The 25253-nt window shown below is 46.8% G+C and overlaps 1 protein-coding gene across 2 annotated transcripts in view; it reads left to right on the top strand.

The window, feature by feature from the left end:
* Positions 1-12917, top strand: part of SOBP (sine oculis binding protein homolog) — a 153485-nt gene extending 140568 nt beyond the window's left edge. For both annotated transcript variants that reach the window (XM_082633479.1, XM_082633478.1), the window contains one exon: positions 12795-12917. The gene's annotated coding sequence lies outside the window, so the exon portion shown is untranslated. The remainder of the gene's footprint in view (positions 1-12794) is intronic.
* Positions 12918-25253: the final 12336 nt, after the last annotated feature.

Below are 25253 nucleotides of genomic sequence, written 5' to 3'. Positions count from 1 at the left end.
AGCATCCTCAGGGTCAGGCAGTGCAGCGCGAGTCCTGGCCCTGATCTACAGACCTCCCGATCTGTGTGTCAGCTCTCCGGAGCTGGTCTCCATAGACTTGTCCATGCATAGCCTTCAGCTATTCCCTCTGGAATTTTGTGGAAAGCTTTATGTGCTTGTGCACGGAGGTGTTTTCTTGGGAAGAGCAGTCCATAGATTTTGGCTACAGAAGAAGTATGCCTTACGTCTCTGAAAGATTATTTTATATTATCACCAAACAATACCTGAGCAGAAATTTTTCTTGTTACTCTGAGGAAGCTGAATTAATTGTAAGTTTCCCTTAAAACTTGGAATTTATTTTTAACAATTTTTGCTGTGGACCTAATATTGCAGAATCACTGTTACAGCTACATAATGTAGCCCTTGCCTCAATAAGATTGCCTTAGTGACAAAATGCAAAGGGTGATAGACTTTTCTTCAAGTTACTATAACCTGTGAGTGCCTATGGGAAAGGAGAAAGGGGAAGCAAGGAAAGAAACAAGCTAGACCCTTCCCCAGCACTTGGACTTCCAAAGTTTGTGCTGTATAGGCAGATGCTGTCCTTCAGTGGAAAACCTCCTACCCTGCTGTTGAGGCCAAGGGAGGAGAATGGCTTGAGTCGGAGAAGTGGACGGATCAGTAAACACCAGGGCATTGGCATGGCCCTGTCTTGGAGCGCTACCAAGCCCCCTAGCTCCCTAGCATGCTTCTTCACCTGGAGAGAGTGTGCTTGGAAAAGTGAAAGCATTCAACCAGCTACTAACAAGCCATTGCCCAGAAGGGCACTAGAAATAAGCTCCCTGTCTGGTTTCCAATGAATCACTCCATTGCTGGCTCGAGCGACTTTCTGGGCATCCTGGTTCAATCATTTACACCTACCTTCCTGCAGACAAGCATCACAGAGGGGCAGAGGTGTTTGAGGACCAAAATACACTGCAGCCTGGAACACTTACCTCATGTAGTAGAACACCATCCACCACCAACACTCTGCCTTTTCCAGACTCTCTTGTTGAAGAGATTGTGTCAAAGAGACAGAGGGTGGCCATTCTGTTTTCCTTCACCCTATCCCACCCAGAGTTATTTTGTATTCTTCAGTTGCTGGTTTAAATATACGTGGATGCATGTTAAGGCAATGCATTCTGCATGTGTAAACTTTCTTTTTTACAAATGCCTCAAAAACATAAAAGGAATTCATTTCAGAGAAACAAATAAATTAGTTTAAAAGATAAACAATTTAGCGCTGGCATCATTTAACAGGGTCCCATTCTCAAGGAAAAGGAGTAAATGCCATCTCAGATGCCAGCTTGCAATACTAACCACGGAGAGCTCTTCTCCAGATTTACGGATTTCCACAGCATTCTGCTTGAGAAAAAAGTAGAGTGAGGTCAGGATTGAGAACGTGCAGCCATCAGCAAGGAGGGGAAATGCACACACACACAAATTATTTCAAGGGGGTCATTTAAAAGATTCTAGTGAAAATGACTGGAGCAAAAGCAAAGAACAATAAGAACAAAACTTTTAAAGCATCTTTTGTGCTTTAAAACGCTCCTGAGTGGGGCTTCCCTGGTGGTGCAGTGGTTGGAAGTCCGCCTGCCGATGCAGGGGACACGGGTTCGTGCTCCGGTCCGGGAAGATCCCACATGCCACGGAGCGGCTGGGCCTGTGAGCCATGGCCACTGAGCCTGCGCATCTGGAACCTGTGCTCAGCAACGGGAGAGGCCACAGCAGTGAGAGGCCCGCACACCGCAAAAAAAAAAAAAAAAAAAAAAAGCTCCTGCGTGTACTAAACGTTCTTAAATTGGACACCATTCAAGTAGCTCCTGAATTCCCTTAACTCTGAGCTCCTAGGACTGAGCTGTGGCCATAGGCAACAACATGCTTGTGCAATTTTACCAAACACACAAGTCTGAATAGAGAGAAGGGAACACGAGAGCAGAACTGCCTTTCCACGTGGGCGTGGGGTCAGGACTAGGACAATCAAAGCTGTCCGGCACTCCCCGACCTCATTCCATCCAGACAGTTGGCTGCAACGATGGCTGTCTCATCAGTTCCCCCTTTGAACCTCTGCTTTGTTGTCTTTCTTCGATAGCAAGCTGTGTTTTGTTTTGGGTAAAAAGGGAAGTAAGAATGTGACAGAAGAACAGAAGGGAGAAACATACATTATGGACCCCGTTGGATATGAAACATTGACCTAATGTCCAAAAAAATGCAATTAAAAAGTATATCTCTCCCTCATTTGCATGGCTTATTTCCCCAGACATGTTTTTGGTATTGAAAATGAATGGTATTCCCATATAACATGTGTCTCAATTTGTAATGATATCCTCCTTGCAGCTGGCTTCGTTCTCCAACTGTTTCTAAGATGTTACTGTCTTAAATTTGAGCCACCCTACAATAACAAATTATCTAGAAGCAAAGTGGCTAAGTTGCATTTGGTGAGAGAAGGGGAAACCCTATATTTCATCCTTCAGCTCTTGTTTTGGAAATTCAGACTGTACCATGATCTTTTTCTAAGGAAATCTACACACGCACACTTTAAAAATTGTGCCTATTGGGTGTTGTGAGAGCAAGAATGATCAGGTTTAAGTTTCTCTGCAAAGTTCTGCATCCCATCAACAAGTCCTTTTGATATTTTAAACCCATATTTAGAGTAATTTCAAGATATTTGGAGCACATGTGGTTAAATGTAAAACTTTGTCATTATGATTTGTTAGATGCTTATACTTTAAATATTTATAAGCCATTTTTAAGTACTTTATCCAAAAGCTTTCTCCCACTAGAATACTATAATTGAGTGGTATCTGAGCATCATCTGAGCATACAGTAGATACAGGGTGAAGTCACTGCAGCATGCATGCACGTTCTTCCTGCTTTTCTGGTTTTAATTCAAATGTCGTTTTTAGTAGATTCAGCTTATTTTTTAAATGTATAAAAAGTCATAAACAGGATTGGTTGTCTGTGATTTTTTAAAGAATTACCAAGTCCCCAAAGGTAAAATGTTCAACTTGAATCATGTTGATTCCTACTTCTTTTTCTTATCCTAAGAGTAATTAGTAAAACTTTCCATTAGAGTGTTGAATCTGTGTCCAGAGGAACTTAAAGTGTCATATTGTTCCTCCAAAATGTCTTAGAGGCAGTTTATTGGTGGTTAGATTGAATTCTTCACTATTCACCCTCAGCCATCTTGGAAACTGAGACATAGGATCCCATCTTTATCATAAGTAGCCTGTTTGAGCACTTAATATGAAAAAGAGGAGAGGGAAAAAAAACCTTCTTCCAAGTCAGAATCCATTTAAGCTTCAGAGGTTATAAATTTCAAACTGACCACAGGCCTCTGGGGCTCACACTCTTTATGGCTGGCAAAATACAACTTTCTGGCAAGACCGAGGAAAAGAAGGCTTAAAAGGGCTCATAAACTTGCTTGGACATCTAATAGCTCTTACCAAACAGCATTTTCATGAGTTAAGTGTAAATGAGTCAGAAACATATAGATTGAATTTCTTTTAAAATACACATGGGTTTAAAAATTAAGGCCAAAGTGCTTGGCAAAATAAGTTTTGGTTTTAGCCAAACCCCAAATGTTTGAAAAAAAAATAGTTTTACAATTTGCCAAACCAAAAATATATCCAGGTCCCTCCATTCCTCTCATTTAATACAGTGACATCGTAAACATGGGACTGAAGGTCTATTTTCATATCCACCAAGGTCTGAGCAACTTGAATCCCAAATACTAGTTGAAAAACTATGAAAAATTTTTTTGTGGAAAAACCTTATGACCTTGCACATGAAGCTGAGCGATCACTTGATCAGGGTTCTGATTTTGATAGCACCTCCCACTGTCTGATCCTCCGATCAACTCGTTCTGTGTCTCAGCTGTGTGTGTATGTGTGTGTGATGCACAGGGATAGTAACTTTAAAAAAAACCCTTATATTTAGAATGGTTAATTTATACCTAATTAATATATTACGACCCATGAAAGTTAATAAACTCTTAATCGTATCCGAACAGAGGGAGGCAGCCCCCTTTCACTAATTTATGGTTCAAAGATAGTCTTCATTTATTTCCCTAGAGGGTAAAACATCCATTTTCAACTAACTGTATTGAATACTGACTCCATGCAGGGACACTGTTATTAAGAGATGGAAGGAAGAAAGAAAGGAAGGAAGGAGGGAGGGAGGAGGGAGGGAAAAGAAAAAAAAAAGTGGGAGAGGCAGTGGCAGGAGTCTTATTAGACTTGTCTTGAGGAGCTAATAACCTGAGAGAGGCAAGAAGTAACCAAGGCCTCTATTACAAGCCTTATGCAGGACCTGCCAACAGATACGACACTGCAGACAGCAGGCTTTGGTGTGAACGGGGGCAGTTCACGCATTGTTGTAACTGATTACCTAGCTTGGGGCTGGCAGGATGGGCACATGAGTATTTATTGAGTGAATGAACGAGAAGAGTGTCAGGAGAGGCCTAGTTAATGGAGTTACCAGGATAGGGTTCCATACAGCAGGTGAGTTTGGAGTTAGGTTCTAAAACTGGGGAGGGCCTTGAACTTGCAGTCGGGAGCGGAGGAATGAGAGCGGCAGTAGGATGTCAAGAGCCACAGGTGCGGCGAAGAGGAAGTCACGTGAGGGATGACCTTGCCCTTTGCTCGGCTGGAGTGAAGGGCTTGGCTGCAGACGGGGTGGGGGCGGGGCTGGAGGAGAGCAGGTGGGCAGTGGAGCCGGAGGTTGTGGCACTTGTAATCTGTACATTAGGCAACGTCACCACGACCTCGAGGAGAGGAGTGACAGGAGGAAATCTGTGTTTGAGGAAAATCACTTTAGCAGCTGTTTGTGCCCTGAAAAGGAAGCAAGAGAAAGACTAGCATCGCTGAGCTGATCATTGAATTCTGATGACAGGCTCATTACCAGCGGTGGATTCTAAACATTGCGGGATGTTATCGCTGCAGTGTGAGCGTACGTATGTAAAGCCATCGTGGCAATGCAAGAGGAGCGCTTTTCTTTGTGCCCAGAGCAGACCTAAGAGGTTTCATAGCACACGGTGGAAGGAAACCTCACAACATTCCAAAGTTCAGTCAAGGGGGATGCTGGCCGGGCCCCAGATTGCCATGGAAATAGGGGCTCCACCCTTCTGACCGCCCAGCTGCTCTGAGCCTTAGGCCAGTGGGTCAGGGTGTGGTGCAGGCCGCCGGTCGCCCAATGGGTGCACAAGGCAGGCAGCAGCTCTCCTAGCGGAGGACTTCCCTGAGGATGGACGTGGAGCCTGGACGGTGGCCCTAGTGATGCCCAAAGCTCTGTCCCTGGAATGAAGAGCGGCCACAAGGCTTGCGTGGCTTGCTCAACCTCAGACACCTTCAGAGATCTTCACAGAAGCTGAATCAGATCCTCCCAGGGCTGGCAGGCACTTTTAAAGGGGTGTGGCAACTTTGGGAAATGTCCTTTTATCTTTTTTTAACTTCCCAGGTCGTACACCTTCTGAAGCTTCCACATGTGGTGACGGTGGGCTCCTGGTAGTGAAGGAAGGCAGCGGTGTGGTTTAGTGGATACAGACTTCTGCTTTGGGGTTGGGCCAGCCTGGGTTCAAATCCCAGCAGAGCCAATTAGTAAGAGAGGGAGGAAGTGACTTTACCTCCGCAAGCCTCAGTCTCGAGGTCATAACACTGCTGGGAGGAGCAGATAAGAAAACATAGGTAGAGGTGCCCAGGAAGTGGAGTTCCTGTCCTATTAGGCTACAATGCCTGGGAGAGGAGTCCAGGGCTGGAGTGAGGTCTGCTTGGATCTGAAAACCAGCTGTGAGTTTGGACCAGTTTTATTACCTCTTTATGCCTACATTTTCTCATTTAATAATTGTAACAGCTAATATTTATTGAGCACTCTCTATATGTAAGCAGTGTTCCAGATGTTACATGCCCACAACAACCCTCTGGGGTACCACTATTAAACCCATTTTATAGATGAAGAAACTGAGGCACAGAGTGGTTGAATATCCTCCCAAGAGTCACTAGCCAGTAAATGGCAGTGCTGGGATCTGACTGGCAGCCCGGCTCCGGAATCTTCCTGCAAAACCACTGAGCATGTCTTATATACAAAACAATGAAGATAATAGCCCGTACTTCATAGCGTCATCAGGCTCCAGTGTAAATAATGGAAGTAACATGCCCACCTGGCATATATGTACTAGATGCTCAGTATAAGAATTGTAATGGTAGCCCCTGCAGCCCAGAACGTCTTCCCTCAATGTGTAGTGGGAGGTAACGAAACATTTCAATGCTGTCAACCTCGGAGGTTAGGGAAATTATTCCAGAAATTCTCCTCAGATGTCTGCTTCCACTTTTATAAGTAGGGACTGGGACAAACAGAGTAAACGCTCAAGGTCACAGAGTGGCGCAGCCAGGATTAGAACCTGAGTCCTCATCTGCCTTTCCCCTCAGTGGGACATGGGATACGACCAGAGCTGCTTGAGTTACACGCCCTGTGCCAAGGACCAGAGTCATACTTTTGCTACCCACGGCATCACTGCCTCACACTGGGCAGCTGATTTCAGAGAGGAAATAGGTTGTACCTGAACATCTGGGGTGGAAGGGTGGAAGGGTCGCAGAAAAGCAATTATGAAGCACACTCTCCATCTCCTTGGCTGTTAGAGGCGGGTAGCAGGGAACCAGTATGCTCGCTCTTGTTTTTTACACGAAGTTTCCGTGAAATGAAGCCCTTCTCTCTCTCTCTCTTTCTCCCTCTCTCTTTCTGCTAAAAGGTTGGTTGTAAAGAGTAAATAAAGTGTCAGACCTCTTTTCCAGACCTAGCCTAAAATCTTAAAGTCTGTTGATCCATAGACAATAGCTACTTGCCATATAAAGCTGCTCTTTTCTCTAGGTTCTTTTTTTTCTTTTCTTTTCTTTCCTTTTTTTTTTTTTTAACTTAGACTGCCTGTGTTCAGATTATATAAATAAATAACAGACTCAATCTTAGTACAATAAACATCTACTTTTGTGTCCAAGGCAGAATTTTTGGAAGGCACATGAACCAGCATCAGCTAGTTTGTGTATTGGATAGGACTTGAATGAAAATGCAATTATTATTTCTTAGCAAATAGTTCCTCGGAGTTTTGTCTCTAAGGCCCCTGCCAACTTTGACACTGTGACCCCTGCTTGTCAGGGTGAGGAAGGGGAGAGGTGAAACCTGGGCTAGGGGATAGCACTCTGAGGCGAGCATGGACTTTGAGGTTGTAGGAGCTGGACTTCAATCCAGGTTGGCCCCTTTCTAGCTGGTGACCTTGAGCAAGTAAGTTCCTTAACCTTCTTGGGAAAGTTTCCTCATCTGTAAAATGGAGACAGTAATAAATACTTCATAGCATTGTTGTGTCAATGAAATAAGTATATAAAATATATTTGTTTTTAAGTGAAATAAATATATAAAAGTGCCTAGGGCAGTATTTGACATTAAGTGCTCAGTAAATGTAACTTTCTTTGAAAACACTGCAGCTTTCCCAAACCATAATAGGAAGTGCTTGGTCCTGAAATCCAGGCAGCATAAGGCTTGAGGCTCTTATTCAAAATTTCTTGTAAAACATTAGCTGTATCATGTAATTCTTCATTTTATTTTTCTCTTTCACGAATGCATGTAGCCACTTGCTCCAGTGCATTTGTAAAAATGTGTGCAGTTCGTCATGAATCCCTGCCTGCTTTTAGAAAAGGACCAGAGACAGGGTAATTTGTTTAGCTTAAACTCCCAGGTTTTAAAAAAAGATTTGAGGTGGCTAGAGAGATCCATTGTCCAGGGTGAAGATAAAGGCTTTTGTAAGTACACAAGAGGGGTTCTGTGGCTCGGGGTTCTTCGTCCCCCAGGATCTTGTAGAGGTCAGCAAGATAGCACTGGCCACTCATATGAATAAACAGGTCCCTCTGCCCATTTAACTCCTAGAACCAGCTAAGCAAAATTTAAATGTGTAGAACAAAAAAATTAAAGATGGAGTTATCTCAGTAGGGGGTCTTCTATGGTTGGGATTTTTATTGATTAAAGAGTAAAATAAGAGATATTGCTAAAGGAGAAAATTATAAAAAAGAAAAGCAAGGCCTCATGTTTGGTTTAATTTTCTTTCTTTTAAATAATTTGAGCCTTAGCTTATCAGAGCCAGGCCGTGGGCAGCTCAGTGGTGCTGGAGCTCACCCTTGGCCCTACTCCCCTCTCCTCACCATGGGTTATTTCCCATAGCAATCATGCTAGAGAAGCGATGTTTTTAAATTACTTTCATCAATTAGCAAGCTATAAGAAAAGAGACACCATCCACTTCGTAAGTGAAAACGGTTTCCAACTTGGTAAAAGCCATTTCAGAACTCTTCATGAAGCGATGGTCGATGGAGGAGAAAGGGAACCATTTTTTGGCAAAATCTCACCAAGCCGTAGCCCCTTCCGGGATGGGCTTGATGCGGAGACCACTGTCTGGCATCACACCCAGCCTTATCAGCTGGTGCAGGCGGCTCTGTTCATTGACCACGGGGTTCTACCCTTGTGAGCGTCCCAGAATAGCTGTGGCTACCTGAGAGCAATCCAGTCCTCAGGGACTCATTATTGTCCCAGATAAACAGCGTGGCCGAAGCCAGCACGTAATAGCTGTATTTAACCGTGATAAGTGATGGGCTGATGTGCCCGAGTGGCATCACGGGCAGGGCTGGGGTAACTGGACAAAGGCAAGCCGGCCTGGCAGCGGGCATCTCTTGTACATTATAGGGTTGATGCCACAGGATTTTGGACTCTGGGGAATAAATATGATGGACCTGGAGAGCTTGCCTTCTAGACAGGTAAGACAGGACAGACCTACTGGATTTTGATTACGCTAATGACAGAGGTATTTGAGGAAGCAAAGAAGAATAAAAGTTCGGAAAACAGATTAGATTAATGGAGGCAGGCTGCCTGGTGGAGGTGGAATCTTGTGCCATGGAGGGACTGTGATGGGATGTAGAATAAGACAGACATTTTCTTTGGATACACATTTACTTTTGGGAGTGGTTGCCTGGAAATTATACAATTTCCTTTTAAATGGAACCTGCATACATCTTAGGCTGTAAAGGTCAAAGAAGAAAAGGTGAGGATGATGGTATGTTGACAGTATCAACACTGAAAGAAGTTATTAGTACTCAGGCCTATTTTTGTTCTCTATGACACTCTGACAATGCTTATGCGATAAAGGAGAAGTAACTCAGTCACATTCTTAGCAATGCTCTCCTGATGGAAAGGGAAATTGCCGGTGGCCAGAGGCTTGTTCAGGGCACTTGGTGCGCAGCTGAGTCCATGAGGGAGAGACTTTATTATTCTGGCCAAAAGGCGCAGCTGGGCCTGGAGTTCTGCAGACGCTGACCGTACATGCCTGCTGGAGGCCACGCACTGTGGAGCTGGTCTTCATACATGGTGCAATGTGGTCCACGGGATGGGGTGTGTGTGTGTGTGTGTGTGTGTGTGTGTGTGATGTTCTGCATGGCAGGGCCCTGGGTTGTCCTGCCTTCAGACAAACCCCAACTGTGAGGCACAAGTAGAACCACTTCCCCAGAACCCCCTGCATTAAGGGACAATCCAAAAATCTCTGCCAGAGGTGAGAGTGTGTGTATGTGATTAATAGAAAGAAGGAGACTCTTTCTGAAACTTGGGACTTCAGGATAGAGAAATGAATAGTCTTTCTTATACATGGATAACTGTGTACCACCATACTTGATGATGGCTTTGGTCCAAAGATCCTACAATCCCAGAATATGAGAGATGGAAGATGTAATAGAAAATCTCACCCATGCCTTCATTTCACAGAGGAAGAATCCAGGCTTGGGGAGGTTAAGGAATAGGTCCCAGGTCACACGGCTACGTAGGGTTCATGCTGTAACCTGCGTCTCTGTCTCACATATTGTAGAAATTTCCCCTTTACTCAGATCAAGAAATTTAGACAGAGAGGACCGACTGCTCCATAAGACACCTCTGCTTAGCAGGGGCTGAGTCGGAGCGGGCTTGGGCTCTGGAACTTCCTGCCATGATCACTTTCTAAAACTCCAAGGTCACTTCCTCCCCACTTTTGGGTTTCACACCTTGCAAACGAATAACTCTCAGGAAAGTGATGCCCAAGCTTGGTTCTTCATTTTCATTGATTCCTGTGTCGCCAACATGGGGGCTGCCCTGAACCAGCCAGAGCCAGGAGGACAGAGGAGGGGGCCTTCAGTTTACCCCCTCCTCAAATGTTATCCGCCGAGAGGGACTTGCACTGCCACCATCTGGCCTGGGTGGGTGTCCCAGGCAAGGCAAGTGTATGGTGAGAGGGAAGGAAACAGCACAAATCCTCCCTTTGCCGTTCTCTTGAAATAAGCTTGGCGTGAGGAGGCTTTCCAAGCAGCAGGACTGGGGCTGCAAACAATAGAGTGCGGTGCAGCTGCACCCTGTAGAACTTTGGGGGAAAACACATATTATTTACCAGACAATAATAGATACCAGAGAATAATAATGATTATTAGAGTGTTTGGGATGGCAAACGCTGTAGTTAAGGTTCCAGAATGGCTCTCATTGTAATCCCGTTTTCCTAGTCCCTTATGAAAGCCTTGAGATTTTCTCTAAGTAGGCTGATGCTGTCCATGTTTGGCCTTTGTCCAAAGGCGATTTCAATGTAAGGAAACTTACTTGAGAAATAGTCCTCTTTGGGGGGTTCATGATTACATTAAAGAAACAGTTTACACCCTTGAAAAAGCAGTTGCAGCATTCTTGAGTGAGTAATTCAAAATGGTGGTGTTTCTCAGTCACTGGAAGAAACAATTAAACACCTTTTTTTTTCCTTTTCCTTTTTTAAGGAAGGATTCAGAGCTCCTCTCTGACTACAAGATTTGGTCACTCTTAGTCCCAAGCCAGAGGTAGGGATGGTTTCCCTCCCTCCAAAGCAAGTTCCAGGCTGTGCTTCCTAAACAAAAGTAAATCCTGCCCAGAAGAAGCTACAGTATGTCTTAGGATCCATTTGGGTCCATTTCCAAGGCCTCTTCCCAATCCTTTGTGACTTGTCATTTGTTGGTGGCTCTTGGTGTTTTTGTTTCTGTACCTCTTCTCACCATTATGTCTTAGAAAGAAAGAAGGAAAGAAAGGAAGGGAGGGAGGAATAAAGAAAGAGAAAGAGGAAGGAAGGAGAGAAAGAAAGAAAGAAGAGGAAGAAAAGAAAGAAATTAAAGTGAGCTCTTTATTCAGAGATAAATATCCACATTTCCAAATCTGACCATGCCAAATGAAAAGGTTTCCATGACCTTGTAATTCCACTCCCATTGCATATTTGTGGTGTTTTGCATTTTCACTTTGGTTATTTAATATACATATTAAATGCACACAGATCTGGTGATTTAATGTGATTTGGGGAACTCAGGCATTTCCTGTCATGCACATTCAGATTTTCAAACCTTGTTTTTGGCTGATCATTATTATCGTTACCATTAACACCAGTATTTGGATAGCAGGGTTCAGAGCACAAGCTTGGACTTAGTCCTCCCAATGGGCATTTTGACCTCCTCACACTTGTGCTAAATTTACGCTACAGACACTCTGAACACTCCAGTTCTCTTTGTGGCCTCCATTTCTTCCTCTATAAAATGTGGAAACTGTGTATATTATCTCTGGGGTCCCTTCAACTTCTACATTCTATCACCTGAAATGATTTGTTCACTGGCCTAGGAATAATCTCAACAGTTGTAAAGATGTTTACAAGTCCTCTCCCATCACCTCACGTTAGCCAAATTTTCCCATTCACATATCTGACATCCCCATTTATTGGCAGGAAAAAAAAAATACCGTTTTGGGACATGGGGGACAAGAGCTGTTTGATTCTCATTCATTTGACAAATGTGTGTTGAGCTGAATACATTTGTCCCCGGATGTACGGATGTGAGCAAAACAGACACAGCCCCAGACTTCAGGGACTTCACAGTTTAGTTGGACGACTTCTGAATGGCTGCTTCCTGGGGGTGATGGAGTGTCCTTAGGAGGTTTCAAGCCAAGAGACTTGTAGCAAATGAAATAAGCCAGTAAGGATAAGAGAGGCAGAGGCCAACGTCTGTGGAGAAAGTTGGGGTGGACATTCTGCAGAAACCGACTTTCCTGGGCAGCAGTCCTATTCAGACCTTCTGCCCTGGGATCCCAGTCCTATGCTTGGTCTGGATATGAAGCGATGTGAGTGGCTCACCTTTGTCAGGCAAGACCCACAGAGAGGGGCACTTCTTCCAGCTCAGTCGCCCCTGTAGGAAACGTCTGAAGAGTGGTCTCTGTGTCCCAGGAATTTTTCACATGCTAAAAAGTCCATCTCATGGCCTTCCTCCTTTGCAGCAGACACTAGGTCTGTTACATGGGGTACAGGCTTGAGGTCTGCAACACCAGGGTCCCCCGATGACCTTGCCTGGCTTTGGGATGCCCTTGGGCAACTCCAAAGACCTCCTGCCCGTTAAGCGTGCAGTAACGTGGAGGGTGAACGTTGCTGGGTTGCAAAGGATGCTGCTGCAGTCTTTGGGTGAGGGCGTGGTGCTCCATGCTCATTATGGTATTCCAAAAAGCGACTCGAGTTTCATTTCCTCACACAAAGCTGGCAGGGCTGATCCTGCGCAGAACCGTGAATGAAAGTCGTGTGGAAATCAGGCTGCGCCGCCCCAGTTCTGGGGCCTTGTTGTAAGTCTGACCTGACAGCTGGAGAGTGTGCTGCTCTGACTCATGCCCGGGTTCTCCCCAGCCTGGGGGGTGGGGGGTAGTTTGGTCTAGTGGATTCTAACAAACCCCTTTTCCTCTTTTTCTAGGAACGCTCACTCACAGGGTACCTTGCATGGAGAGAGGGCACAGAGCAAACCATGTCTCGCCATCCAGTGACACCAGCTGGTCAGCTCACCACCCCCTCTGGCTAAAACTCAAGCAAATAAAGCTGCTTCCTGTCATTAAGCATCTCAGAGGAAGCAGCCCTCCCTCGGTGGCCTCTAGCCCAGAGAAGCCAGCACGTCTTGGACCCACCAAGCGGGCCCAGCCTTCCTGCCGCCACCATCTCTGCTTCTCCCCAGAGGAACTTAGGGATTTTGCCCCTGGTTTAAAAGAAAAAAACAAAAACAAAAACGACAAAACACCAACAAGCCACAAGGACCAATGTAGGTATTCTCCCTGCCCCATCTTCAAGGCTCAGAGGGTGAGGCTGGAAGATGATACAGATTTGAAAACAAAAATCGTTTTTTAATCTTTTTAAAAACTGCTGTGGTTTTGCTGCTACACGAAGAATTGTGATTTGCATTGTACGGTTTTGGACCTATACTGTTCACGTTTTGACGGCGGAGAGGGATCATCCTGGAGTCCCAATGCTTCAGATTCATCTCTGTCCTGCCCAGGATGCACTTTTAAATGAAGAGTTAAAATATTTTATTGGCTAATATACTTTTCTTGTTATTTTTACAAAGGCCACCTTTATCCTTTTTAATGCCATATTTTCAGTGTTACACTTTTATGGCTTTTAATTTTCGATCTGACAGATGTAAGAAGCAGCATGAATAGTTTATACTGTGGTTTTTCAGAGACTGAATGCCAAGAGAACTCGGTAAATGTTTATTCTTCTCAGCTTTCTCCTTAAATTCCCTTAAATAGCGCCCCATTTGGGAACAGAGCAAGAGTGTTGAACTGAAGACCAAAATGCCCTCAAGGTGTAAAATAATCCGGGGGGGAATATTTGCTGGGCGTCACGAAAGACTTGGATGAAATTTCAACCCTGATGGCTTTCGGTGATCCAGGAAGTCAGTGAAGCAATCTCTCTATACGCAGAGCCCTTTCATGATAATTAGAATGGTATGGACAAACCAATGAAAACAGGAGGGAAAGTGAGAAAGCTCACCCATGATTCTGTTTCACTGTTTGCTTTCTCCTGTCATGGTTAAGAGAAATGTGCAATTCGATCCTCAATCAGTGGGTGGAGGATAACAGGGTAGATTTTCTTGTGTGCACTTGTACAGTTGTAGCTGCGAGTCCAGAAGTCCTCTAGAGCATGTGTACTGGCACTGAGTTGGTGAGACAGTCGTGGAGTATCCCATTCTGATGAGTACAGAAAAAAAAAAAAAAAGAAAAAATACGGAAAAAAACAAAAAAAAGAAGAAAACTAAAAAAAAAAAAAAAAAAAAAATCAAATCACCTTGTGATTCAGTGTATCTGTTTACTAACTCCAATAAAGCAATTGTTCCCTCTGGAGGGGTCCAGGTGCCCCCGCCCACAGGCCGCTGAGCCAGCAGCCGCGGGGCGGTGGGGTGTGGTGGGCAGGCGAGGCCGAGACCGGGTCACGCTGGCCTTGAAGCGCCACGGGGCCGTGGAGGCGGTGTACATACTGTATTTCTATATCCTCCTTTGTACAGAGTCACTTAACAAGTCAAGCTACTGTTTTACAGGTGCTCCTTATTTATTAGAGCTGTGAGAGCTTGGGGACACACCTGGCGAGCGAGCTCGCTTTTTAAAAATGAAATTGGGGAGCAAGGGAAGGGGGCGGGAGGGAGGGGAAGCTCGCAAGTCTGGGGAGAGATTTATAAAAGTGAACAAAAGGAAAACTTCCAGCAACCGATTAAACCAACCAACCGACCCTAACACCAAACTTGTCCACGCAGGATGCAGAAGCCCCACCTCTGGGTGCCCCTTTCCCTGCGGGGCCCCCAGCATTCTCCTCTCTCCCTGACCAGTGTCCGATTCATCAAACAAAAATAAATCTCTAAGAAAGAAAAATGCACTTACATGTGCTTATTTTGCTTTTCTCATTATTATGACTATTGTTGTTATTTTCCTTGTTACAGAAGGTGTTCATTTCTTTCCCCCAGGGAAACTTTAAAAAAAATAAAGCTAGTAAGTTTTAAAAGATGTTGAACTATCAGGGTGATGCTGGCCCTTCCCGACCTGCATCTCTGCAAACAAGAGCCCACCTGGCCTGTTCGAGGGTCTGCTTCCCCACCGTGTCCATTGTTGACGACACACAGTACGTGTGGAGTGGGCTCTTGGGCCTGTAGACTGGGGTGTCCCTTCCCAAGTGCTCTCCAAGTCCTGATCTTTTTCAGCTCCAAGGGTTCTGGTCGAAGGCTCAGGAAGCACCATGCAGCAGAAGCAAACCTCCCCAGTGGACTCTGGTCCCGTTAGTACATCATCTCACTGTAGGTCGGGAGTGCTCCTGTGAACGAGAGGGGTCAATCTAGTTGTGCTTTGGTACCTGAATTAAACATCAGAAAGTGTCTAAGATGGAAAGTACATTGATACCTAGTTCTAATCAATGAAGATCTAGCCCAATCTTCTTGTTCTACATGTGAAAAAAACTGAAGCCTAGAAAGGTGAATTGACCTGTCCAGAGTCCACACTGAGTTGGTTTAGCTTGTCAGAAAACAAATGTTCATTAAAAAGTTAGGCACTGGGACTTCCCTGGTGGCACAGTGGTTAAGAATCTGCCTGCCAATTTAGAGGACACAGGTTCGAGCCCTGGTCTGGGACCATCCCACATGCAGCAGAGCAACTAAGCCTGTGTGCCACAACTACTGAGCCCGCGTGCCACAACTACTGAAACCCGAGTCCCTAGAGCCTGTGCTCTGAAACAAGAGAAACCACCGCAACGAGAAGCCCGCGCACCACAACGAAGACCCAACACAGCCAGAGAAAACCTAAATAAATAAATAAATAAATAAATTTATATATAAAAAAAAACTTAGGCACCATCAGCAATCTTCTCTATATAACCATTCTAGGAGTGGATTCTGGTGACCCGGTTTCTTTCTCTCATGGAGCGTGAAGGATCTCGGAGGCTCCTGGTGTGGCGTTATGGTTATGACTCCATGGGAACTCCTCAGCCCCAGCCGAGGCCACGCAGGGGCGGGCACCCAGCTGGGGTTGTCTGGTGCAAAGTCCCTGATAGTGTTATTCAGCTGGACTTGGCCATAGACGCAATCGCCCAGGGTATTGATTTTGCTTTTGTCTGTAGTCCAAGATTGTGCAGCAAACATGTTGACCCTTCAGGAAACAAAAGGTCCCTTTGTTCCAACAAGAAAAGATTCCGTGGCATCTCATCAGACAGCACACCTTTTCCTCTTTCTCTTCCTTCTCTTAATCTCAGTGTTCCCTGAAATACAGAACCCTCTTGGGCTATCAAAACCGTATAGAGAGAAATAGAAATAATAATGTCAATAATTACGAGCACGTGCTGAGTACATGTACATTAGCCTCACTTACTCACGGAAGGTCCTAATATTTCCCCTTTATTGCATGTGAAGAATGGAAAGCCCAGTGAGTTTAGTCATAGCCCGAGATCACGCAGCCAGTGAGTTGCAGAATAGGATTCAAACCCAGGGGGGTTGGTGCCAGAGCCCAGGCTGCACGTCCAATCTGCAGAAAAACTGTTGACATCTTCATGAATTGTCACTTTGTGGCAGTAATTCAGTTCTGTAAGTTTCTGGCAGTGACTCAGCTTTGTTCTAAAGTGGCCCTCATTTGAAACTAAGCCAGAGAGTTGAGTGTTCATGGTTACTGCCCTCCACATCTTACTGGGTGTGTGGATGTGCTGAGGCCACTCTGCTTTCTGAGAAATTAGGCAATGAATTCCCTGTTGGTTATCAAAGCCCCACTGAACACAAGGCCCCATGTGTGATGCTGAGGGGAGACCGAAAACAAACACAGCTCACAGCCCCCGCCCCAGTGGCTTACATGTAATGGGAAGATGGGGCTGTGGAGAAGAAGGACCACTTCTTGGTCTCAGCAGGATCTCTCTGTAGGTTTCCAGAGGTTATATGAGTGCACGTGTGGAGACTGGATTCACAGCTTTGCAAAGCCACCCTCTTTTTGCAGGTGTTCCCTTGACACTGGAAGGGCAACTTGAGCTGCAGGCAGGCCTATAGGTGCCGGCCGGTTCTGCCCACAAGGCACAGCCAAATGTCAGGGTTGGGGCCCGGGGGCGAAGGCACTCGAGACTCACACCGACTCCCTCCCCTCCTCGTCTCCCACAGCTCTTGGTTAAATGGACCGAGACCACTTCTCACAGGGTCCTTCCCACATCATCCGGGCCCCTCGTAGGTGGGCTCCGTGGTCTTCCTAATTTTGCATCTTTGAAGAGCTGTTCTCCACTCTTGGAACAGAAAATGTTGGCTGAGTTGAGGTACTTTTCTCCTACCAGCCTGGTGGGAGAAGAGGACAGGGAACCCCAGAAGCCAGAGCTGTCGTGTGGCAGACACAGGAAGGCTGTGTTCGGAGTTTCATTTTGTTTCTGGTGCTCAAGGGAGGAGGTGCCAGCAGCAGCCCCCGGTTCAGCACATCTTCAGACTCTGCTTTTGAAAACAAGGAGTGACACAAGGGGAGAAGACGCAGCGCTGCCCTGGGGCTTCTGTGCTGTGCGGTGACTCCAGGCCACAGAGGGTTACACCTTTTACCCTGAGGAGCCTTGGAGATTAGATCATTCCTTGACCCCGAGACACACATAGAGATGGAAAGTTAGTCTTGAGCACCCAGAAAGGACCTCTTATTCTATCTTCTCCACCGTGGATGGAATGAACAGTTGCCACCAGTGTATGGAGCTCTTCTCATGAGAGGAGGGGCCTCAGCTGGTTCACAATGAATTAGCTGCTTCCTCTGTGCACAGCCCCAGCTTTACACACATCTGCTTATTTAATTCTCACAGCAGCCCTGTGAAGGAGGTGCTGGTATTACCACATCCCCACTTCACAGTCAGAAAAAAACTGAGGCACGACGATGAAGGGGGTTTCTGTCCGCAAATAGAATCAGAACCCAGCAGTGGGCTCCAGTGGCCACCCTCCCCGTTGGTCATGCTAAGCATGATCTCACCAGGGCCCAGGATGCCTGGCGGTTCAGGGAGCGGTCGGGTCATTTACTTGGTGCCTAAACCATGAGTTGGAGACACCTTTGACCTTTATATTGTGTTTGGAGAGGAAAAAATAATCTACTTCTCTTGACGCCTGGTTTTGCACATCACCAGAAAAGGAACAGTCAGTGATTCCGTAGGGAAAGTTTGAGGGAGATGGGAAGGGGGCCTGTGTCAACAGCTCAGAGGAGAGGAGAGAGAGGCAAAACTGGTCCTGTGTTAGATTCCTGGGGCAGGAAGAAAGGGGGCATGTGGGCCAGGGGCTGTTTTTCATTTCCCCTTATTCTGATGTGGGGAGCGGTAAGCTGGGCTTTCTCCTGTGGCACTTGTTTGGATGGGTGAAGGGGTGTCAAAGAAGAGCAGCAGGGGGGCTGCCAGGGCCACACAGGACTCCGTCCCTCTGCCCAGAGGGCAGGGGGCTACAGCCAAGCCTCACAGGCACTCTGGGGCTGGGCCACTGAATCCAGGGTCAACTAGCTGACCGAATGAATGGATGGAAATGTTGAAAGTCCCCATATGCCAGACACCACACCGGGCAGTCACACAGACGGTCTCAGGCACTTCTTATTAAACCACGTGCTCTACAGGCCGTGCGATCCTCATTTCTGGACGAGGAAGATACAGTCCGGGAAGATTAAGCAATCTGCTCAGGTCACTCAGCTAATAAGTCAGAGAGCCAAGATCTGGACCCTCAGTCCCCATACGCAATGCTCTTTGATGGCACCACAGCAGCAGAAATACCAGTGTCAACTCAGGTCACAGCTCAGTATGAATTTGAATCAGCCAATGGGACACGTACCTGATGATGTCATTCCAGCCTGTTTCCAACTCTCTGGGAACAAATCACGTTCTCTTTCCTCACCCATTCCTCACCTGCAGGGCTGGGCCAAACCAGCAGATGTGAAACCCTCCAAGAGGGAATGCGAATCTTAATGACATTTATCCAATGTGCACTAAATGTCATTTTGGTTGCATTATTTTATTCATGCCTCACAACAATGCTGTGAGGTGATTCCTATGATTATTCCCATTTTATAGATGAGGAAGCCGAGCACACAGAGGCTAAGTAAGGGCAGAGAGTGCTCCCGCATCTGGGCATTCGGACACCTAGCCCTTCCCTCACCAGCACGCTCACGTTTCGGCTTCCCTCTTGTGGGTGCGTGGATGCCTGAATGCATGAATGGAAGAGCATTTAATCGAGTACCTCGAGGGACGCCAAATCTGACACTTTCACAGGTGTCATCTCATCTTTGAGTGTGACTGGAGCATGAGCCCTGGAAGTGACGTGTGGATGAGCACAGGAACGGTTCCCATCTCCTGAGTTATAGAAAAAGTCCGTTGCCCTTATCTTCCTCACCTAACCTCCCATCAATTCCTGTCCTGAATGAGAACTCTTCTTTGCAAACACTGCCGGCCTCATAACGTAACAAAGAAGAATGCTCAAGGGGATTCACTCCGAAGCTCTTTAGGGTGCTTACTTCCACGGCCGTGCCTTCCTCTAACAGCCTGGGAGCAAGCACCAGGGCTAATTCATCTTTGCATTCCCTTCGGGCACCTGGCACGCAGCGTGCTCGGTGTCGAAGGACTGAGTTGCTCGGCAGGATCAGGTGAGCCCCTCAAATCTGCTCCACACCCTCTGTGTCTGCTAAACCCCCTTCGCCATTTCCTGCTCTGGGTTCCCCTCCAGAGCCTCTGAGCAGCAGTGAGGGGCCACCACCTGCCCAGCTGTGTGGATAAGGCCAGCTCGGGAAGCCTCAGCTAGTCGGGGAGAACAAGGAAAACCCCTCGTCATTTCCCCTCTCCTGCTTCTCGTGCAGACACCTCACATTCCATTTAAATGCTCCATCTAAGATAATTCTGGTATTGGAAATATATATATATTTTTTGCGGTATGTGGGCCTCTCACTGTTGTGGCCTCTCCCGTTGTGGAGCACAGGCTCCGGACGCGCAGGCTCAGCGGCCATGGCTCATGGGCCCAGCCACTCCGCGGCATGTGGGATCTTCCCAGACCGGGGCACGAACCCGTGTCCCCCGCATCGGCAGGCGGACTCTCAACCACTGCACCACCAGGGAGGCCCTGGTATTGGAAATATTTGAAAAAAAAATTTGTTTAGGAAAGGCTGGTGGTGGAGGAGGTGAGCTCTGGAAGGTGTGCCTTCTGACCTTGATCAAGAAAGGGAAGGTCAATGCAGAAGCATATTTAGCCACAAGCTTTAGACTATGTGGTATTCTTTCCCCCTTCTTTCTAGGTTTACTTAAACAAAAGGGAAAGATAACAACATAAAAACAATGAAAACAATTATAGACAGAGAAAGAAGAGTTTCATAAAACAATAGCACCCAGGAGGGGCCTTTTGGATTGCGTGCTCTCAGCACCCAAGCCCCCAGCCCACACCGAGACCTGCCTTCCGGTCTCAGCCATTTGCCTCAGGTATCGCCTTCACGTACGGTAGCTGGATTAGGGCTCAGGACCAAAGGCCAGGAATGCAATAAGATACTTTTATACATATTGATCCTTTAAAAAAAGAGTTTGTTTTCATGAAACTTTAATTCACTTTTTTTTTTTTTTTTTAGCTTTTTAGCCTAACTGCTACACATTTTATCCCTGTTCTTTGTGAAATGCTAATCCAGCCCGAGGTTTTCATTTTCCGGGTGTAACTTTTCAGAAATTGTATATCTGCATAGCAACCCAGCAAGAGCTGCCTATGTCACGGTATCACATGTCAGAAAGATGAAAAGGACTCCAAATCTCAGCTCTCCACAAACTTGGCCCTCCAATCCTGGGGCAGAGAGCTTCTTGGCCTTAATATAAATGGCAGGAGAGCCATTTCAGGGCCAGAGAGGTGCAAACTTTTATCTTGTTGATGACAGAAAACGACACATGACCTCAGCTCAGCTCAGTGGGGACGAGCAAACCAGAAACAAAGGCCGTATTTTTCTCTGCTCTCGTCCCTGCTGTCAGCTTCCAAGTGCAACCTGAGCCTGGATTCCGAACCCAGTGTCCAGATTAGAGATTGTTGACTCAGATTTAGTGGTGAAACGTGAGCCCGACTCTGTTGATGGCAGGCCTTGAAGGAGCAAGTTTACTGAAGCCAAGAGAGATTGTATGTCAGACGAGAGCCTGGCTTCTCTTTATCACAAACTTCCTGATCTGCCTCTGTTTTAATAGTTTCCACCAGCACCACCAAAAGAGACAGCAAGAGAGAGAGAGAGAGAGAGAGAGAGAGAGAGAGAGAGAGAAACAAAGACGGAGAGAGACAGAGACAGAGGGAGGGAGAGACAGAGGAAGCCTTGCCCTCAGTTCCATCTCCTCAGTGTCATAAATCAGGAAATTAACAAGTGTGTAACTGGCCTTTGCCACAGTCCAGGACAATGACCTTTTTGTGTTTCTTACCGGTGGCCAGCACTTAACATAATCAACGGAGAGCTCCACTCAGAAAGGATGTAAAATGGGGGCTTGATCTTGCCATTTAAAGGATATTTCCCAATATGCAGGCACATGGCTTTTATGAGGCTCAAACATGGCTTAGAAACTCGCCTCTTCGGTCTGAAGGCAGGTCATTAGGAGAAATCATTACATCGCTTTCCCTGTCTCTGTCTCTCCGTTTTCTACTTTGGCACCTTCCCGGCTTTTCCTTGGCTTCTGATTTCATCCCTCTTTTAGATTCTCTGTGCCGTCAGTAATTTATGTGCAAGATATTTTCCCAACCTCCAAATGTTTTTCCATTTGGCAAACCATGTCCCGAAGCTTCCACACAATGTAACTGTAGAGTCCATTTACACTAGAAAACATAAGCTTGGTTAATGGAAAAGCCTAACAAGCCCATGTCGGTGACCCCGGGTGCAGGGCCGAGTCACAGACAATTTTCCAGGCCACCCCTGGGGACGCAGTGGGGCTGAGTGTCAAGGAGGAGTGTCTTTCCCTGGTTCCACAGATGCTTGGCTTCGACCCTTCTTGTCTCCGAAAAGGGAAGAATTCCTTCCAAGCCCCTTTCTCGTATAGTTTTTGGAAGTTTTTGGAAGCTTCAGGGCACCATATGGAGAATCATTTCATGATTCTCCTTGATGGCTTTTACGTGAGCAGCTATAAATTGAATGGTTTCCTTCAGGTCTGATATCCCTATGGTACCTGCTAAGGATTGTCAGGAATCATCACTGAAGGTGTTAGTCCTGTGCTGTTCTTGATAGGAGAGAAAACTCAGCCCCCCTCCTGGCAGGGCACAAAGTTAAGGGCACCCGGGACGGGGTGGGTGCGGTGGGATGGGGAAGGCTGCACAAGCCTTTCCAATTGGTCACAAGGGTGCTTTGCCCCCAGTGACTTTTTCATTCCAAAGTCATGGATTTAGGACGGAGGCGGAAGTTGAGTCCCTGTCCCTGCCCCAGTGCGGGGCTCCTGGGCTTCTCCTAGGGCTCTCAATAAGCCAGGTCCAGCTAGGCCCGTCCGTGATACATGCTTGAGGCTGATGGACTGGATTTACATCCAGTCCCTCACAGGGCACATCTAGGCAGCATTTTGGCTTCTGAAAGATGAGTTTTATTCACTGAGTAACTGACACTTTTTCTTCCTAAACAGTTGCAATGATACAAACTCCCTGCATTTTACCTTTTAGAAGTGGCTCGTGACGTGCTCTCTCTCTTGACCCAAGATTCTGTTGATTTAACAAGCCAGTCAAAGGCAAAGAGTCATTCTAATAAGGATAAGACTGTAGGTGAGTCTTTTTAGGGTGTTTACTTTGCTTGGGTAGCATTTCCTTAACTCACTGAATTTCTCTGGCCCTCTGGATCAGTGCCGGGGGGGAAGAGGGTGGCTAATATCTTCTACGGAACCACTGATGAATGAGGCACTGAGCCCTTAAACTGTTTCCCAAGAACGTCTGTTAAAAAAACAAACAAACAAACAAACATAAAAATCATAGTACTGAAGATTGGTTAGCTCTAGGAGTTCATTCCCTCGGATACATTTTTAGGCTTTTGTTTATCTTTCTTGATTGATAAAGTAATTATCAAAATGCATTAGAAAATAATAGCCAACTGGTGAGAAAAGGAACAGTTGGAGGAAGCAAAGCAGTGGAGGAAAAGCATGCACAGACTCTACCCCAGGCTTTCCAGTGAAACTCCATGAAAATTCATCTTCTCGTTTGCCTTTCCCTTCCTCCGGGGCTGATCAGGGCACTGGCTTGATAACGTCTCTCCATCACACGGTAGCTAATGAACTCCTCGGGAAAGGCTGCTCTCAGCCTCCCTCCCCAAGTCCCTTCCCCCTTTCTCACCTTTTCTCCGTCCCTCTCCACTCTGAAGTCTGCCACGGGCCAACCAGAACCCCAGCAGATGTTTGTGTTTTATGATCCAAATGGGAGCCCAAAGGATCAACCAAATACCAGCCCCAGTGAGAGATGGAACCAGGCCATCTGACATCAGAAACACAGAACGCCCACCCGTCCAGCCGGGCCTGGGCTTCCAGGGAGCAGAAGGAGGGCTAGATAATTAGCTGGCACGGCCTACGTGCTGGCCCATTGCTCTGCCTTCTGAAGAGCACACAGAGTCCTTTCATGGAGGCTCAGGGAAGTTGGGCAAGACCCTCCATGTGTCCCCCTCCCAGCATGGCAGTCCTGGCACACAGTGGTCTCCCCTCATGCCAGAGCACCACGTGGTGCCCTGACTGTGCATCCTGACCCAGTAAAGAGCTGGAGGTTAAGGACCACTACCGTGGGTAGCTGGGAAGTGCCGTGTGGCTCAATAGGCAGCCCTAAACCCCACACCAGTGCAGGAGCAAATAAGGAGAGTGGACAGAGTGTGGGTGGACAGGTGGAAGGCCTGCGCTTCTGTCTCAGCTCAACCATTTACATTGTTATTGGCTGTGCTGGTTTTCATTGCCTCTGAGGCTTGGTTTCTCCACCCATGATATGGAGATTGTAATACCGACTCGTGGAGTTACTTCCAGGATGAAGTGATCCTATGTGTGCCAGCTCTGGGCCTGTTCCTTCACTGTCCCTGCTCTGCCTTGGATGGGAGGGGACCGGACCCTGGCTGAGTTCGGCCAATGGGAACATGGGGGAATGTATTTCCTTCCCCCTCTCTCTGACTCAGGCAGCTTCTCCGGCAGCAGCTTCCTCTCTGCCAAGCCTCCAGTCCCCTCTGGAAAGTCCTTAGCATTGCAGTTCCCGTAATGACCTCCTCCCTTTGTCCCTCAGCCTCAGGGTGGCCCTGCCATCCCCTGCCCAGCTGCTCAGCTCACTGTCACCATCACCGGTGCAGCCGGTCCCCTTCATTGAATTCCCTTGCATGTGAATGCAAGTGCTGAGGTGCTTTCTGTTTTCCTGGTTGGACCTTAGGCAACAGAGCCTGTGAACATGTAAACGCGCCGAACACCTAGATGGACACAGAAGCTCTCATTGCACTAAGTGCGAGGGGAGAGAGCGGCTGACTTGGTTCTTCTCACCCTAAGCATCACATCCTGGACTTTCACCATGAGGTCAGGATCCTCCTGGGCCAGCTGTCAACCGGAAACAATTTCCAGAGGGGTTCTTCAACTGGGGATTTTATAAAGACAGAAAAATTGGATAAGACCTATATATTTTTAAAATCATACATTAGTTTAAATATATATACTATAATAAAAATATCCAGTGGACTTCTGGTCTGCCTTCCATTTACTCTCCACTCAGGCACCTATAGACAGTGTGGTCTGGTGTGTCTAGACTCTTCTATGTTCAGCTGACCTTCTCCTGAGTCTCCTGATATTCCTGTTTCACACCTGGGAGCATTTGCTCACTTCCCAGCCTCACCCCCTGCTTCAGTGAGTGAGCGTTAAGGGTCGTCTCATCCCTGTACTACTAAGGGGGGTGTGTCCATCGACCCCCTGCTCTGTGTCTCCCGGGTTTGCTCGGCCTTCAGTGCCGTTTCTCTCCGCCTGCCTTCTGTCTTCTGGTTCTGCTGTGCCACAGGGATGCGGAAGGTTGTATTCCACCCCTTTTGGCAGGAAGAGTAACTTCCTCATTGAGGTCAGAATTGAAAATGGATTTCCCCATTGGGCAGAGAGAAGGAGCCCCGACTTCCTGTGTCATGTTATTAATCGGTGGCCCTCCCCTGCTGGTGGCTGCCCGGCTCAGGATGGTCCCTGCTTAACCATTTCCTGCCCAGCATCGTGAAGGCTGCAAAGGCACAGTATGAAGTGCTCTCTATTTGAGTATTCTATTTTGTGGGCCATCACCCTTTGGGTCCTGAGCTACCTGTGCTCTGTGGGGAGAGGGACAGTTAGGACAGCAGGGCCTTTGCCTGAGGAGCATATTTAATACATTTTTCTCACTCCCATCTCCTCAGGCAGATTTATGCTATTTCATCTCAAAGTGACAGGCGTAGAAAGACATTCTTTATGGGGAAGGCTTCTCTCCTCCCCT

Source organism: Mesoplodon mirus (assembly GCF_964341445.2).
Source record: "Mesoplodon mirus genome assembly, chromosome: 10".
NCBI classification, from domain to species: Eukaryota; Metazoa; Chordata; class Mammalia; order Artiodactyla; family Ziphiidae; genus Mesoplodon; species Mesoplodon mirus.
The sequence above is the reverse complement of the archived record's forward strand: the minus strand, read 5'-3'. Positions and strand labels throughout refer to the sequence as shown.